An 18,566-nucleotide genomic window follows, 5' to 3' on the forward strand; every position below is an offset into this window, starting at 1 on the left:
TTCATTATCTATTTCATATTTTGAAAAGCATTTAGGAATTTTTGATCAAGAAACTCAACGATTGATTCAAAGCGAATAATGGGAAACACTGTACGAAGGGGGGGAAGGGGTAAAAAATTATTTCCAGAGCGCGAGACTGTGTATCGGAAATTCTTAAAGATACGTTTTTTTTTTAATTTTTTTGCGATATTATTGTTGAATTGAATTTTAAAGTTTAAGCACGAACAACATGATATTTAATAAATAAAGTTAACACACAAAACGTTAAAAAAAAAAAAGCCTCTTTGGGAGTGATATAAAATTCGAAAGCTTTTGGATTTTTTTTAACCTGCTCTCAGGCTAACTTGATTTTGGGTTACACATCTTCATTGGGAGTGCATCGTATTTTGAATGAAGCGATTTAGTATTAACTGTTTTACGCCGAAATTAAAGCACCTGTCTGTCAGGTAAACACAGTAAAGACAAATTTCGGTCAAGGGCGCGTGGTGCAATCGCTGTTCGTTAAATTCCTGCTGAATTTCTTCGCCACTACGCCGTTTCGAGCAAGCAGGGATGCGACTGATTTTCGTAGCGTTCGAGGACTAATATAATTAATAACTAAAAAGTTTCCTCTGATGACCATTAGTGTCTGAATTTATGTCTCTAAATGATAATTATTACCAAGTCTTCGTGAGTAACGAAAAATACAAACGGATCTGCTACAAATACTATAATTCCATTTTATTTTTCTTCTTAATGGAAAGTGCAAAATACTTCGCCTTACAAAGTTAAGGTTCTAATTAATTAATTAAAGTATCTAACTCGTCATTCATGTTAAACTTGTAGAGTCATTAGGGTTTTTGATGCTTCGTCGGAATTCGAACTCTGGACATCCCAAACACACGTCGAATGTGTTTCCAGTTACACCACGAAGGCATGAGGAAAAGAGCAAGAAAGTACCTTACCTGCTCCCCCTTTTAAAGGGCGACTGGGAATCAGCGAACCTAGTCGCCAAATTCTAGTGGTGATGAATTATCGCCCACCATCTTTTAATTCGGGCGCCACTTGTAGAGTTACTCACTAACGAAAGACCCATGTAGCCAGTCCGTTCGCGGGTTTCGAACTACCAGTGTTCAGCCTCCAGAAAATTCCGTTTATCAAGCTGAGCTGTCAGCAATTCAATCTGCAGTAAATAAAGCTATATCAAATAATTTTAGGACAATAGCTATCTATTCAGACAGTCAATCTGCATTATATGCCCTGAAGGACAGAAACAATAAGAACCAACTGGTTCAAGATATTCAAAATACTATAAGTGCCCACACAGAAATCCAGTTTATCCTCAATTGGGTGAAAGCCCACAACGGCAACGAGGCAGCTGACCTCCTTGCAAAGGATGCAACGACTAACATCAACAGTGAGGTAATTCATGTCCCGTGACCCAAGTCCCATTTAAAATTTACACTGAATGCAATTGTCGACTCAAAGTGGCAAGAAGAGTGGGATTCTGCATTGCAAGGCAGAAGCGTCCACAATTTTTTCTCAAAAACTGACAAAGAGGCACTACACTATGACCATGTTCTGAATCAGTATATCACAGGGCACGCTCCTTTCCCCACCTACTTCCATGACAGAGGGATGTGCCCCACGGATCTCTGCATATGTGGCAAAAGGGGTGACCCTGATCATTACATTTTTGACTGTAATCTAACAGACAGCAAACATCTTATCAAGCCTAACAACAATCTAATACCATTTAAGAAATATCCAATAAAGAACAGACACCTTAGGGCCAAAATCAGAGACGTTCTTATACATATCCAAAGACTTGGACTGGATATTTGTCATATCTAATGCTTATTCATCTCCATATGTTACTAAACCATATTTGTCCTTTTTTATTTTATTTTATTTTATTTATATATTTTTTAATTTTTTATTATTTATTTTATTTGTTTTATTTATTTATTTATTTATTTTTATTTCATTTTAATGTTCCAACAGTTTCATTTATCTACGCAATGCTGATGGACGGGAGCTCCAAAGACTTGCTTATTACACCTTGCTTAGACTTGCCTTAGAAAAGACATTTATTCTTACATTTATGCTTTTGGAAGCATCAGTTGTTGAACTTTTCAAGGACAGTCTTTTCTCAATATGATTTGTGTACACTATTAATACCAGAACTCAGTTATCTCAGAAAGTCCTCTCAAGCGGTGGTTACAGCCGAAAACATCGCGGCAAAAACATCGAAGATGAAAACGTCGCGGAGAAAACAACGCAAGGCGAAAACGTCGTGCTACAAAACATCGTGGGAGAAAACATCGCAAAGGGAAAACATCGCAGTACTAAAACATCGCGGTACAAAACATCGTCGTCGAAAATAAAGCGGTTCAAAAACTTCGCAGTTTAAAAACATCGTCGTCGAAAATATCGTGGTAAAAAATAAAGTATCTACAAATCATTGCATGACAATAACATCGCAGACATGCTTTTTTCAGGCTTTAATAACTGTAAATGGATATTCCCATAATGATTTGTGAGCGCAAGATGGAAAGAAGGATAATTTTTACTTTCATATTTTTTATTCACTAATAAATTGTTGCTGAGAAAGTAAGAAGGAAACTTAAGCATAGAAAATTAATGCAACTTATAGCACTCAATAGAATTTTAAACCGACATAGTTAACTAACAAAGGCCATTAATAAATCATTTTTATAAAGTTTTTACTTGTAATTTTTCATGAAAAGTACAATCTATAAATTGCATTTAATTAATTAATGCAAAAATTTAGCTTTTTCAGCAAAAATTTATTAGTCAATAAAAAACCGTGAAAGTAAAAATTATCCTTCTTTACATCTTGCGCTCACAAATCCTTATGAGAACCATATTTCCATTTACTGTTATTAAAGCCTGAAAAAAGCATGTTTGCGATGTTATCGTCATGCGATGATTTGTAGATACTTTATTTTTTGTAGATACTTGCTTCGTTGCTTCCCATTAATTTTCCTAATACTCAGTGTTAATGAATTTTTAAAATTTATGATAATAATAACAATAAAAACCACACAAAATCACTTGAAAATGTAGAGCTATAGATAGTTTAGAGCTACAGCTAATTTATAGCTATAGCTGGCGGTGTCCGCCGATAACATCGCGGACGAAAACGTCGCGGAGAAAACAACGCAAGGCGAAAACATCGTGCTACAAAACATCGTCGTCGAAAATAAAGCGGTTCAAAAACTTCGTAGTTTAAAAACATCGTCGTCGAAAATATCGTGGTAAAAAATAAAGTATCTACAAATCATCGCATGACGATAACATCGCAGACATGCTTTTTCCATACATGCTTTAATAACTGTAAATGAATATTCCCATAAAGATTTGTGAGCGCAAAATGTAAAGAAGGATAATTTTTACTTTCACATTTTTTATTAACTAATAAATTTTATTAACAATTTTATTTTTATATTTTTATATTAAATTTTATTTTTATTAACTAATAATTTTATTAACTAATAATAAAAGTAAGAAGGAAACTTAAGCATAGAAAATTAAATGCAACTTATAGATTATACTTTTCATGAAAAATTACCAGTAAAAACTTTATAAAAAATGATTTATTAATGGCCTTTGTTAGTTAACTATGTCAGTTTAAAATTCTATTAATTGCTATAAGTTGCATTAATTTGCTATGCTTAAGTTTCCTTCTTACTTTTTCAGAAAAAATTTATTAGTTAATAAAAAAATGTGAAAGTAAAAATTATCCTTCTTTCTATTTTGCGCTTACAAATCTTTATGCGAATATCCATTTACAGTTATTAACGCATGTTTGCGAAAAGCATGTATGAAAAAAGCATGTCTGCGATGTTATCGTCATGCGATGATTTGTAGATACTTTATTTTTTACCACGATATTTTCGACGACGATGTTTTTAAATTGCGAAGTTTTTGAACCGCTTTATTTTCGACGACGATGTTTTGTACCACGATGTTTTAGGACTGCGATGTTTTGTAGCACGACGTTTTCGCCTTGCGTTGTTTTCTCCGCGACGTTTTCGTCCGCGATGTTTTTGCCGCGATGTTTTCGGCTGTAACCATAGCTGGCTGCTTATTGGGTGGTAGCAACAGTCTCGAAAGAAGTAAACAAGTACAATGAGCGCAATCGGTGACTCACTGAAGTTGAGTCTTATTCCAAACAAAAATTTTTGCGTCCAGACAGGACGCATATCAAGTTGGACGTATTTCAAAGCGGGCGTATATCGCGGTACCACTGAATTAAATTATAAAGATGACTTTTTTTTTTTCTTAATAGAATTTATTATTTCGTGTACAATGTTTCTTTCTGTTATTATTTATGACCGAAACAGAATCAGTGAGCTGCAAAAATAAGACGAGACGGATAGTTGAGAAGTGCCCTAAATTTTAACATTCATAAATGGAAATATTATTACGAAATGTACAGGCGCGGTGAGATGGCTTCACCGCAAAGCAGTTTTAGGGTTGCCATAAAATGGCAAGGGAAGGCAAGATTGCCACATTTGGCGAGAAATCGCTCATTTGGTGACATTTGGTGACAAAATTGGAAATATGCCATGGACGGATGGAGAACCTTCTGGAACGAATTCTTACCGGTTTAGCCCAGAATGTTCTCGAACACAAGCCGAAAGCTATATAAACCTTGTTGGTCTGCAGTCAGTCAGTGTGTGTGTGCGTCGTCGAGAGGGCGACTGAGAGTGCCTCGTCTAGAATGCGAGAGAGTTAGTCAGTCCATGCGGAGTCGATCGAGTTGACAGCCGGGCAGAGAGTGTCGCGTGGATCGTCGAGTGCATCGAAAGAGTCTTTTAGTGTATCGCGGTTAGTGCATCGTCGAGAGAGCGAGTTGAGCTCCGGGAACGACTGAACCGAAGAGTCAGGTGCTTTGCTCTGTGTGTTGTCGAGTTCATCGCGTGTTGTAGCGTGCAGAGTCTCGAGAGTACGTGGAGTTCCGAGAACTACCGAGCAGAGTCGGGAGCTGTACTCTGGTGCTTTGCAATGAAGCTGTCACCACCGTTATTGCCTGACAGTGTGAAGGCTGTGTCACTGATTGTTCCAGCGTGTTTATAGTAGATCTTCGACGACTGTAAAAAGTGTTATTGGAGCTGTCCTGATTAATACCGGCAAATCAAGTCTCTTTCGATACTTCATCAAGTGTCGTCGTTATTCACTCCAAATCTACGAACCTCGTACGAACGTGAAGGAAGAAAATAACGTAACAACTGGTGTCAGAAAAGTAAAACGTAACAATATATATAAGAAAAAACATATAAAGTTCAAAATCTGAATCTCCGTGCCGAATTCCAATTCTATCTTTGTTCGTACTTAGAATCTTCTTTATTGTCTTAGCACAATCTTTCAAATTTGAATAATTCCTTTTAAAATCTTCCTTAAAATTCTTTCTATATGTCTCTCTTGCACTCCTGGTAAGCGTACATTCATCGACGAAGTGCATGGCGTCCCCAAACTTATCGCAAATTAAGCATTTATCATTATTATTCTTCTAAATTCGAATGTTATTGAATATGAAAGATACTACCCATTTGGACACAAGATTTTCTTGCTATTAATGAAACATTTCCATTGTTTTCTTATACCTAACAAATCGAATGTTCCGATAAAAAGCTTTACATTTTTACATATACTGTAACGATCCTCAGGTTTGATGGAACGTAAGATTTAAATTAAAAGACTTCCTATTCTCTTGAGAAAGAACCACGGGGTCCGCTAGATGACCAGAAGGTAATCAACAAAGAAAATTCGTTAAGGACAACCCTCCCCCCCCCCTTGTGTGGTGTCCTTGTGACAATAACTTAAAAGAAAAGAAGAGACTTTTGTCCAAAAGATTCCGTAGGTATAAGTCCCGCCAAGCGATTGAATGTTCCGCACCAAGCGGAAGTTTTGTCTGTCCGTTCTGTAGCTGTACTGATGATTTACTGTTTTTTCACCTAGAAACCTTAAAATAAATATTTAAAAGACCACTGGTCTGATTATTTTCCATCTCGGAAGTTTGCTTACAGTAGTATAATTGTGTTTGTGTCTTTGTTTTCTACTTTTTATATATTTCTATAGGTTCAATTAAAAGACGCGTGTGAAGTATATGGGCTCTATTTTTAAGTGAATTCCTAATACAGTAAAATCCCTTATAACTGGCAATCAGTTTGCCGGCGGTATCAAAATAACAACCGTTTTGAAAATCAAAATTTAAATTCGAAATTTAAGCTTACAAGATATGAAAGTGTTATGATGTAGAGTCATTAGCGTTTTTTTGAAGCAGGAGTACATGCAAAATGAGCAATGCCTTCGCCGGGACTCGAACCTGGTCCTCTCGAATACGCGCCGAGTGTGCTACCGTTACACCACGAAGTCATGCAGAAAGGAGGGAGAATATGCTTATAATGATTCTGCGGCACAAGTCTTATCAAACCAGTGAATCAAAAATTTATCCAGAATATAAAGATGATTTACAGATCTTTTTTTTTTTACGCGTTCAAGCATAAACTTTGAAATTAAGATTCCACGATTTTCGAAAACAATTCACGCTGAAAGACGCGGCATTTACTTCGCTTCTTTCTAAAAGGATATAAACAGCATTACTTAAAGTCGCTGTTAACATAAGTTACGGCCTATGATATATCCGTAGATCACGACTCAATGATAAAAATTCTCTTGTTTTTATAAGTGATAAATAGTCTATTGGTTTTAAAAAAGATCGGTTCCCGTGTCTGACATCTTGGATTCGCTTACATGTTCAGAGAAGATTAATGTTAATTTTTATAATTCTGTTCCCGTCGCACTCTTTCAAGACCACGACGAAATACTTTGCCATGTACTGGGAAAGGAGAAAGATTATGAAGAGGAGGAGGAGAAGCTTGAAGATGAAGACGATACGCAGATTAAGATAAGTACGTGGAAGAAGGCTGACGTAGGATTGGAGGTTTTCATAAGATTTGCCGAGAAATACTCATGTTATGCACGTACGCGATGTTAAGAAGCTTCATTATACATACAGCGAATTTTTAAAACTATGGCAACAATCTTATAAGTAGGCAGAGATTCGAAGATTCATGCTAAGAAATTCGTTAAAAAAAAGGGCGCCTGAAAATCTGAAATCTAAAAGCTTTCAGATTTATTTTTTTAATTTGTTTTCCTGAAATATAAAATCATGTTACGCATTTTAATTTTAAATGATTTCTACAATTTTCAGTATTATTTGGATGGAAAAAAGAAAAAAAAAAAAAAAAAATCTGAAATGTTTCAGATTTTAAATTACGTCCAAAGGGGCGTTTTTTAACATTTTGTGTGTTACCTTTCTTTATTAAATATCATGTTCCTCGCACTTAAACCATAAGATCCAGTGCAACAGCAATATCGCAAAATAGTTTTAAAACGAGCATATCTTTAGAATTTCCGATACAGAGACTCACGCGCTGGAGATAAGAATGTTTTTTCTGCACAACGTTGCCATTGCTCGCTTTGAAATCCTTGAGTTTGTTAATCAAAAATTCGTCAAAGTTTTAAAAAATAGGAAATCGATCATAAAACAAATTTCAAATTTCAAATTTGGTCTTCCACATGCTCATATTCGTTGGAGGTTTACGTTATTCAAAATTCGATGACTCTATGTACCGTTGTTTTATCACAATACGAGGAATATACATACATTTATGCAGATTTTTCATTATTTAATTTCTTCAAATATAATGCAGGACTCTAACATTTTGTGGCAACAGTTTGAAAAGTGAACCGACATTTATGAGTCCGACGCAAAATGCCAAAACGAAACTAATAGTCCTTCGGGATTCAAATCCCTTTGGACTAAAAAAAAAAAAAAAAAAAAAAAAAACCTACCGACAGACTTTCTATAATTTGGGCAGATGGCATCTCAAAACTTGAGCAAGTAAGTTGTATCAACATATATTCAATTATCCGGAAGCGCCGCGGTCACATTACTTCCGGGTAAATGGACTTCTGCTGTATCTTCAAAATGAAAATGCGACTAAAGAAGAAATGCTCTTATACAAAAGTTGCATATTGTATTATGGTTAGGATTACCATATTCTAGGAAGTGGAGTCCAGATTAGGTTAGGTTATTTGAATATGGTAAAGCTACAGAGTCTTTGTGTATTCTTTGGTAGCATACACCCTGAAACCTATGTTAAAGACGAAATAGTAAATTCTGGCTAGACTTTAAGAATCAATACCGTAGAAGAAAGGTTTAAATATTCTTTTTATCTAAAACTTTAAATTAAAACAGGTGCACGCCCTTCGTGTTCGCAAATCGCCACCACTTGTGGCTACGTAACAGAAAAATAAGAATGTAACAAATCACTAATTAAATTAAGAATCTTAATGACTGGCTTCTTAGCTTAAACTAAAGCTAAATCGGTTGCACACAGCAAAGCCGAGTCTCGAATATCAACAGAATCTGAAGAACCGCGTTTTGAATACTGCTTCTGAACACACTTAGATTTTGCATACTACGTCATGACAATTTACATTCAGGCAGGAAACTGAAATCAGGCGGAAAAGGAAAATCAAACTACAAGCCCCCCCCCAAAAAAAATCTGAAACATTTCAGATTTTGAATTACGTTTGAAGAGGCGGATTTTTTAACGTTTTGTGTGTTACCTTTAATTATTAAATATCATGTTCTTTGCACTTAAACCATAAAATTCAGTTCTGTAGCAATGTCGCAAAATAATTTTAAAATGAGCATATCTTTAGAATTACCGATACGCTGGGTTAGAAATAAAAAGGTTCCCCCCCCCCGTAGAGTGTTGCCATTGCTCGCTTTTAAATCGTGGAGTTTGTTACTCAAAAATTCGTTAAAGTTTTACAAAATATGAAATCGATCATAAAACAAATTCTAAATTTCAAATTTGGTCTTCCACATGCCCATATTCGTAGGAGAACTCCGTCATTCAAAATTCGATGGCTCTATGTACCGTTGTTTTACCTCAATGTAAAAAATACACATACATTTATGCAGATTTTTCATTATTTAATTTCTTCAAATATAATGCAGGACTCTAACATTTGGTGGCAACAGTTTGAATAGTGAAACGGACATTTATAGCGATTCAGCGCAAAATCGCAAAACGAAAACAACAGTCCTTCAGGGACAAAGCCCGTTTGGACTAAAAAATAATTTGTTAGAATAAAATAAAGGCTTTACAACTTCTACTACCTAGCTAACGAATCGAATAAGCGAAGACCTGAAATTCTATTAAGATGCTGATGTTACTGCTAACTCGGAAAATAATAATTAATGTAATAATAATCCATTACTGAAGCATGCGTATCATGTTTAAAAACGTTTTGTTGATAGTATTATTGGAATTTTGAAATCGATCCTTTTAAATGTATCAAAATAACATCTTACCGATTTATAAAATTAAACAGAAACTTAGGATTTCATTTCAAAATTGCTTTGAAAATCGTAAGAGAGTCTCAGCTTCGAAACAAAGAATAATTAAATGAAACATTTTGATATTTTCCTGTGTTCTAAAATGCCGAGTTAAGATTTTAATGCGTTAAAAATTCGTACAGACTTTGCGAATAAACATGTCAGAAGATTAAAAACAGTAACCAAATATTTGGCAACTTTTTTAGAGCTCCAAGTAGTAATAATTCTTACAGGCGAAGCTATCTGGATATCTTTATCATCTGGATACTTTCATATTTACATCCCTAGTATAAAAAGGATACCTAGCGAATATAAATGAAGATTGATCGCCTGATACGGTTTTTATTCTAGTCGGCTTTTCCAATACAAATTTTTATAAAGAAGCTTTTCTGTACTGTCTCGTCTTTCAAACGAAAGCAAGCGTAGGACATGGAGGTAGGAAAGGGAGGAGGGGCCATTCCGCGCTAGAAGTGAAGCACTACTTTGAAGCTTGGGTCACCAGACGGGGTGTTTTTTGTTTACATTCAGAAGCTCGCTTGACAAAATTCTGATAGTATTTCGACACACGACAGTTCCATAGAAATCGAAAAAGGGACACTCTCGCATGAAAGAAACATTCATAGTGTGATGGATAATAGCAATTTGTATAGTTTACTGACATTTACGCAAAAATCACATCTTGGTTATTTTTCGATAACTAACAACAGCGATTTTGATTATGAATTTGTTTTATAAAATTCTAAGCTGTTGCACTACAAAAATATAGATTTTAAGAAAATTGCTAAAAGAGATCTGCCAAAATTTATTTTCTAGAAGATTTGAAAAGTTTGAAAAGTGATGGCTAAATGTAAATATAAAATTATGTATGTTAAAATATTTGTAATTAGGCACATAGGTCAGATTAAGTTTATATTAAATAGAGTAACGCATGCAAGGGCTATCTGCCTAAAGAGAAAGATGCCATCGTGGGGGAATTTTGAAGAAAAACTGACCTTTGAGTGGGTATTAAAAATAATACTTATAATTTTCATTCAAATTATATTCATATATATTTTTTATGCAAAACTTTCGGGTGTATGCTAAATTAGTGTAAATTACTTTACACGAAAAATATAGTGAATGCACAGAAATTAAAGATTTGCACATGCCGGAAATGATAAATAGGAAATATGTATGGGTATTTATGCATGTGCTTGCAAAAAGCATGTATCTGCCTTTGACAAAATACTTAAATATTCATTAAATTATTTATAAATGTATTTGAAATGAAGAATTTATTCACTTATAAACAACTGTGATAGTACTGTGAAGAAATCTAATGATTAAATGTATCTAATTTATAATGATTATAAATGTTATCTAAATATATAATAACCTTAATATTGAATTGTAAACATAAATTGAAATCCTGTTGACAAATACGTTATAAAACTATTTAAGCAAGAATTGTTCGTATTGGAAAGCAATCTGTTAAAAGGTATTGTAAAGCAAATGCTATGAGATGCGCACTTAAGAACGTAATAAAGAGTTTTGGAATATGTATTGTTGAAATGAAGGGTAAAAAAAAAATCTGATAAGTATAATTAAAAGAATTATTCCCGTTACATTTTATAATAACTCAGTTACAAGTTTTAAATAATACTTAACAAAAAAAAAAAAAAAAAAAAAAAAAAAAAAAATTATGTTATTCCCTCTCAGAAATGTTCAGAGAAAGTCAAATACTATTTTCCTAATAATTCTCTAATTTAAAATGAACCGAATAGAGCATTAATTATAAATTGACTTACATTTTTCGATTTAAAAGAAGCCAAAAAATCATGTCATAGTTAAGAAAGTATTTTAGGAAGAAGCTCTATAAATAGAAAAGAAATAATGCATAATTTTAATATTAATAATACAATAAACTTTGATCTTAATTTTTGTACCTTAACCGAATAAAATCGAATTACCTTAAATTTTTTTCTAATGTAATTAACGAAAACTTGCGAAAATATTTCATTCAAATTAAACCATTCTGAGAAAACTGTCCTGTGAAGAGTATAGCATATAATTCCGTTCAGAATGAAATGTTGTTTAAAAATATGTTGTTTTCACATACTTAGGACTCTGAAGTGTTGTAGAAAAAGAAAATATATACATTTATATGTATATTTGCGACGTAATTACAAAATATTTACACCCGAACGCGTCAAATCCCATAGAACTCAATGGTAAATGACCCAATGTTTTGGTCACCACGTAGGGATCGCCGGTGCTTCAGAGCAGGGTACGGAGAAACTTGTTTAGGGCGACTCCTTCTTACTTCCTACCTCCATGGCGTAGGAAGGGGGAGAAGAATGATCAGAAAGTAAAACAAAATTATGTGTAAATACAAAATAGCCGGAGCGTGAGGCATATATTCCATGTAAGGGAAGAGAATGAAAAAAACCGCTTCTTTCTCTGCAGGCGAAACAAAAGCCTGGAGCAACCCTCTACTCACGATTTCACCCATAAAACTCTCCACCTGTCGCTGTTGAGGAAGCCCATAGCGAGTACCATTTATCATTTAGCTTTATGTCAAGGTAAAATAATTTTTCGGTGTGTTTGTGCAGGGGGCGTGCGTGAAAAGATTTTACTCTCTCTATCTCTCTCTCTTTCACCCTCCCGTTTTTTTGCGGTTCTTAACCGATATTCTTCACGTACGGGGTTGGAGATACCTGTCAACGAGGAGAAAGATAAACGTTTGCTGTTTTACCATCTTCTATAAGGTATTCGAATTTTCTGGAAAGTATCCCTTCATCTCTTCATCTGCATATAATTTTAATATTTTTTAGATATGATGTATGTAAGGTTATCATATTGCAGAAGCGGTCATCCAAGACAGTTTAATGGTACTTGCGCACAAAAAACTTTAATTTGCTAGATTTAGTTTGTGTAGTTGCATGACAGTTCCGTACAAATCCTCATATTATGATTATCTTTCGATCGCTTGGAACAGCGATTTCGATTGTTTATTGCATTACAAAATTTTAAATTACCGAATTGCACAAATATACATTTAAAAAGAAATATTTCTATTAAGTATGCGTTAACGCATTATTACGAATTTTGTACACATGGCCAGAGTCGTAGCTAGGGTTTTCAGCGCCCAGGGACAGCTGAAGATTTCGCGTCCCCTACTGCTTGCCAAGGATGGAAAACATTTAATTCTAAAATGTCGTAACATCAGTTTGGCGCCCCTTGGATTCTGCGCCCGGGAACAGATGCCCCCCTTGCCCCCCCTCTAGCTACGCCCCTGCACATGGCAATTATTTTAGTGTAATTGCATGTCGAACTGTAGTACTTTTTGTATGAGGTAACATGAAATGCTTGAAACAACGAAGCTCTGCCGGAAAAATAAAATTACAGGTGGACGCCTATTTAACATTGAGGTAAATGTGTATGTTGCTAAACTGGTGAGATACTGCCAAGCTGGCGATGGTTTTGGAGACACAAATTAGCTGCCAAAGTTGGTGAGATATCGCTAAAAGTCAACAAACTGGGCGACATTTGGCAACATCTTGGTCCAGTCCCTATATAAGTATATAAGATATTTCTCCCGCCTTCTTAGCATGCCTTCTTGGTGTAGTGGTCAGCAAGCTCGACGCGTATTCCAGAGTTCCGTGGTTCCAATCCCGGCGAGGGAATTGCTCATTTTTCATCTCTCCTGCTTCAAAAATATCTAATACTCTACATTGGCACCCGAACTAAAAGGTAGTGAATGATGATTCTTCACCACCAGGATTTGACGATAAGGTCCCCTAAAATTCCTATCGCCCTTTAAAAGGGGGAGTATATAAGATATTTCTCCCGCCCTTTTTAGCATGCCTTCGTGGTGTAGTGGTCTGCACGCTCGACGCGAATTCGAGAGGTCCGTGGTTCGAGTCCCGGTGAAGGCATTGCTCATTTTTCATATCTCCTGCTTCGAAATAACCTAATGTCTTTACAACTATATCTGGTATTGTAACTGAATAATTGCAGTTGATTCCTATATGTAACTGTAACTGTTTTCGGCAATCATATGCCATCCAGTAATTTCGAGAAGTGGAAGGTGCTAGAGATTTCTCGGCGGCCGGGGGAAAACTATATAAGACCGGAGAAAGCATGAGTAGTAGTTGCTTAGTTCAGCGTGAGTTCGGAGTATTGAAAGATTCGCCGTTTTAGATGCGCTTCGCGTTGCGCAGCGCAACGCGAAGCGCATCTAAAACGCGATGTGCTTTGCGCATCTAAAACGCGATGTGCTTTGATCTAAAACGCGATGTGCTTTGCGCATCTAAAACGCGATGTGCTTTGATCTAAAACGCGATGTGCTTTGCGCATCTAAAACGCGATGTGCTTTGATCTAAAATGCAATGTGCTTTGCGCATCTAAAATGCGATGTGCTTTGCGCATCTAAAACGCAATGTGCTTTGCGATGCGCTTTGCGCTGTGTTTAACGTTCTTAGTTGCTTGAAGTGCAACTGCTGATTGCACTCTGTGATAGGGAGAAGACTTGCACGAGTACTTTTGTGAAAATTTCCAGAACTGTTAAGTGTTTCTTTTGATAAAATAAATTTTATCACATTCTGTTTGCATTTAATCCATTACGAACCTGTACACGCACTAAACAGTATAAAGAATGATAAGTACCTTAAAGAATCAGGTGCTTTTATAATGCCAAAATATCTTCAAAATGCTGCACACTTTAAAGCTCAGTATCTTCATAACTCGTTTATGAGCGTGAAATTTGGGCTACTTATTTCGATATTTTTAATAATGTATTTGTTACTTTTAGTGATGAGTCGGTACTACCGAACCGGGTATTTTGTAACGGGTACTGAAAATCGGTACATCCAAGTACCCGTTACTTCAGTACCGAAATCGGTACTTTTCGGTATTCCTTACTTCTACTTCTGTACCGAAACGGATACTTTTCGGTATTCGTTACTTCTGTACCGAAACGGGTACTTTTCGGTATTCGTTATTTCTGTACGAAACGGGTGCTTTTCGTTATACAAACGGGTGCTTTCGTTATTCGTTACTTTGTAACGAAAATATGCGTCTCTTCTCGGTATTTCGGTATTCGTTACTGGAGGATCGATGAGGGTTCAGCTCACTTCGGTTTTGGTACCAGGACAGTAGTATCTGGTCGTATTTGCGAAATGGTGATATGCGCTCCTTGTGTCTATGAATGGTCTGCTCCTCAGACACTTTCGTAGTTGACATGTTTTCTGATATTCACAATCTTACTCTGTACAGATAAAATCAAACACGCGGTGACGTGGCAGAGTTCCTTCAGTGAGCAAAATCGTTAGCTGCGTATTTCGGTACTCCAAATCGTTACTAGGGTATTCCGGTACAGCAAACCGTTACTCCGGTATTTCGTTATTTCGGTACTCCAAATCGTTACTTGGGTACTCGGTACTTGAAATCGGTTTTCAGTACTTTTCAAAGTAACGGTTACTTGAGTAACGGGTATTTTTACCGAGTACTTGTCTGTACCCGTTACTCTCGTACCGGGTACAAGAATGTACCGAAGTTGCCCATCACTAGTTACTTTAAATCATATCCAAAATACTTTAAATATTGTAAAATAATTTTTTGTCAACCACATAATACTCTAATACGTACTGAGCGCAGCACTGTATACACAAATTAGTATTTTTAGATGATTGTTTTAAGTAAAAAAATATTAATTAAAATGACCCATGTTAAAAATGACTGAATTATATTTTCTAAAAGAATAACGTGTTATTTATTTTATTTTTGTAGTTCCAAAATAAATTTTTTTAACATAATTAAAAGTAATTTCTAACATTTTAAGGCGAGAAGCATGGTAGTTGCTCCTTTTAAACTCGCTTAGGGTTTAGAGAGTTGGTCCAATTTTTTTTGAAATTCTAACAAGTGGTTTCGAAAAAATCGTGCACACAGGCAAGGAAATTATTGTTATCAGAAATCTACCGTCATAGCAGTAATACACTGACTACCAATAAGTATTTGGACACCTATGCAAATGACGATATCTGCGGTCCTATGGTACGTCACGGACTCAGCCGTTATATATCGTATAGGAAACAGCATCGGCTTTAGTCGCATGCAAGATGCCTCGCAGTTCGGAGCTCTCTGATTTCTAGAAGGGTATAATTATCGGGTGTCACAAATGTGGCCGATCCTTAAAAGGGACATATCTAGCGATCTGAAGTACCCAAAATCGACAGTGTCCTATGGGAGTAAGAGGTGGATGGTGAGAGGTGATTTGTCGGAATGTGCCCCGAGTCGGCAGACCAACGAAACTGATGGGAGATAGAGACCGACGAGTGCTGTCCAGAGAAATTCGGAAGAACCGCACCCAACCGATGGCCCTCATCCACGAGGAATTTCAACAGGCATCCGGGAGTATTGTTTCAATAAATACCATTCGTAAGGAAGCACATCTGCTTGGTTTTCATGGTCGTGTTGCTGCCCATAAGCCTTTGATGACAAAGTCCAACCGCACTGCTCGGTTAATGTGGTGCAAAGTACATCGAAATTGGACCGTAGATCAGTGGAAACGGGTTCTTTGGAGTGACGAATCAAGGTTCACCCTTTACCGTTCGGATGGCAGGATCTGGGTTTAACGTCTACCTGGAAAAGTCTCCTGCCAGCATGCATTGTGCCAACAGTCAAGTTCGGCGGAGGTGGAATTATGGTCTGGGGGTGTTTCTCCTCGTATGGGCTGGGACCCTTGGTCCGCATTCATGGTAAGCTCAACTCCGATGCCTACTGCACTATTTTGGATGACAATGCGCTTGCTACGTTGTGGCAGTTTTACGGGTTGGACCCCTGTTACTTTCAGGACGACAATGCCAGTTGTCATGTTTCGACGTTAACCAAGGCTTGGTATGGTGCCAATGGAGTTCATCGAATGGATTGGCCTGTCCAAAGTCCAGACCTGAACCCTATCGAGAACCTCTGGGACGAGTTGCATCGCCGAATTCAGGGGGTGCACTACCCGTGCAAAATCGGTGAAGGAACTTCTATGTCTTCTCCAAGCCGAGTGGAAGAAAATACCACTAGCTGTCATACAAAGACTTGTGGAAAGTATGCCCCGGAGGGTCCACGCTGTAATTACCTCTCGTGGAGGCTCTACAAACTATTGATTTTGAATAAAGTTAGTTTTTCTTTTCTATCACAGGTGTCCAAATACTTATTGGTAGTCAGTGTAGACCCCACTTAATAAAGATCGTGTCAATAAATCGTCAAGCCGATTGATTGTTTCTGACAGGCTGAGTGGAAATACCACGTGTTGGGAGTAACTGGTTACATCTGTTAGAAAATTTCATGTTTCTGCAGGGATGATGTATACAAATGTGAAACTGCCATTTGCACAACTGTCACATCAATGGAAATGTGCATATGATTCCGCTGCAATTCAATAAAAAATGGGTTTTTTTTTTTTTACGCCTGTTGATTACAATACATGTGTTCCTGTTATATAATACAGCTGCCAAACTTGAAATTCAAAAAACCGAGAGATTCTCGAGCGCAAAATCGGGAGATTCCGGGATATTTTAGCGCTGTACGACGGCGCCGTTTGAAAAAAAAACCTCCCATTAACTTTAATTCTTTTAAATTCACTTTACAATCCATGATTCAGGTTTCTGGACTGTTTATAATATGATACTGATGTAAAATATATTAGATATTCTAACTTTTTATGATCTTTGGCTAATTTCATTTTGTAATTATTTTCCACTTTTATACTGAAAAAATTCTGAGTGGGGAAGAAAAACTCTCATTTATCAAAGTATGTTTAAATACAGTGTAACAAACTGTGGATGATCGCCTTAGGCACAGTCATTGTGTAAGAATTTTTTTTCTATTTTTGTACAATCGGCAGCACATCCGGCTAGTAATCAGAATGTCCCAAGTTCGAATCTCGGTGAGGGCATCGCTGATTTTTCGTTTACCGCTTTGGCAACCTAATAGGTTCTACACTGTTCTATACATTTCATAGTTTAATACTATATTTTTAACTGATTCCTAATCCCGCTTACTGGACATTCCGTATAACTCGACAATCACTTGTTTTTTAATCGCTAAGTGATTTTTGCTGTTCAAGCAGAGCATTATTTTTGTGTTTATAATGTGGTGGTTTATTGATAGCTGGAAACAGGGGCGGATGAAGTTGGAGTAACCGGCGCGGGAACTTTGAAAAATTACCGGCATCTTTTCCTAGTAGCCCATCTCTCGCCAAAGACGTAAAATTGTTTAACTCAATAAGGGTGCTGGTACCTTTCACCCAATGTGCCGATTGTTCGCGAAGATATACGAGTGCCTTTTGTCGAGTCACCCTTATATCTTGCGGACTAGAACTTTTCGCCGTCGCCATTGCACAGTGGCCGTTTCGCTGTTGGGACATTTTGCCGTCAATACCTATTTTTCTTTATATGACTGTATTATACTCGTATTAAACTAATTTATATTAATAATGCTGTTTACCTTTTGTATACTCAATAAAGGTTGCTTGTAATATATTGAAACGAAATGTCAAGGCGCGGTAAGCTTCCCGCAAAGCAAGTTTAGGGTTGCCATAAAATGACAAGGGATTGCAGGGTTGCCACGTTTGGCGAGAAATCGTCCATTTGGCAACAAAATTGGCGATATGCCATGGACGGATGGAGAACCTTCTGGAACGAATTCTTACCGGTTTAGCCAAGATTGTTCTTGAACACAAGCCGAAAGCTATATAAACCCTGCTGGTCCGCAGTCAGTGAGTGTGTCTCGTCAGTATCGAGTCAGTTAGTCCATATGAAGTCGATCGAGTTGACAGTCGGTCAGCGAGTGCGGAGTGGGTTGTCGAATGCACCGAAAGAATCTCGTAGTGTATCGCGGTTAGTGCATCGTTGAAAGAGTGTGTTGAGCTCCGGGAACGACTGAACGGAAAAGTCGGGAGCTGTGCTGTGTGTGTCGTCGAGTGCATCGCCAGTTCTAGCGTGGAGAGTCTACGTGGAGTTCCAAGAACGACCGAGCAGAGTTGGGAGCTGCACTCTGGTGCTTTGTAGCTAAGCTGTCTCGACCGTTATAGCCTGATAGTGTGAAGGCTGTGTCGCTGATTGTGTTAGCGTGTTTATAGTAGATCTTCGACGACTGTAAAAGGTGATTT

General features: G+C 36.8%; 1 long non-coding RNA gene and 1 other non-coding gene across 2 annotated transcripts in view; one reads left to right on the top strand and one right to left on the bottom strand.

The window, feature by feature from the left end:
- Window positions 1–18,566, bottom strand: part of LOC146994906 (uncharacterized) — a 162,372-nt gene that overhangs the window by 78,697 nt on the left and 65,109 nt on the right. The window lies entirely within an intron of this gene.
- TRNAS-CGA (transfer RNA serine (anticodon CGA)) lies at window positions 13,269–13,341 on the top strand. The gene has a single exon. It is a non-coding gene; the product is annotated as a tRNA-Ser (tRNA).

The sequence above is a fragment of the Stegodyphus dumicola genome, chromosome 10, assembly GCF_044657685.1.
Source record: "Stegodyphus dumicola isolate Sdum_Otavi_A_Nest chromosome 10, ASM4465768v1".
Lineage (NCBI taxonomy): Eukaryota > Metazoa > Arthropoda > Arachnida > Araneae > Eresidae > Stegodyphus > Stegodyphus dumicola.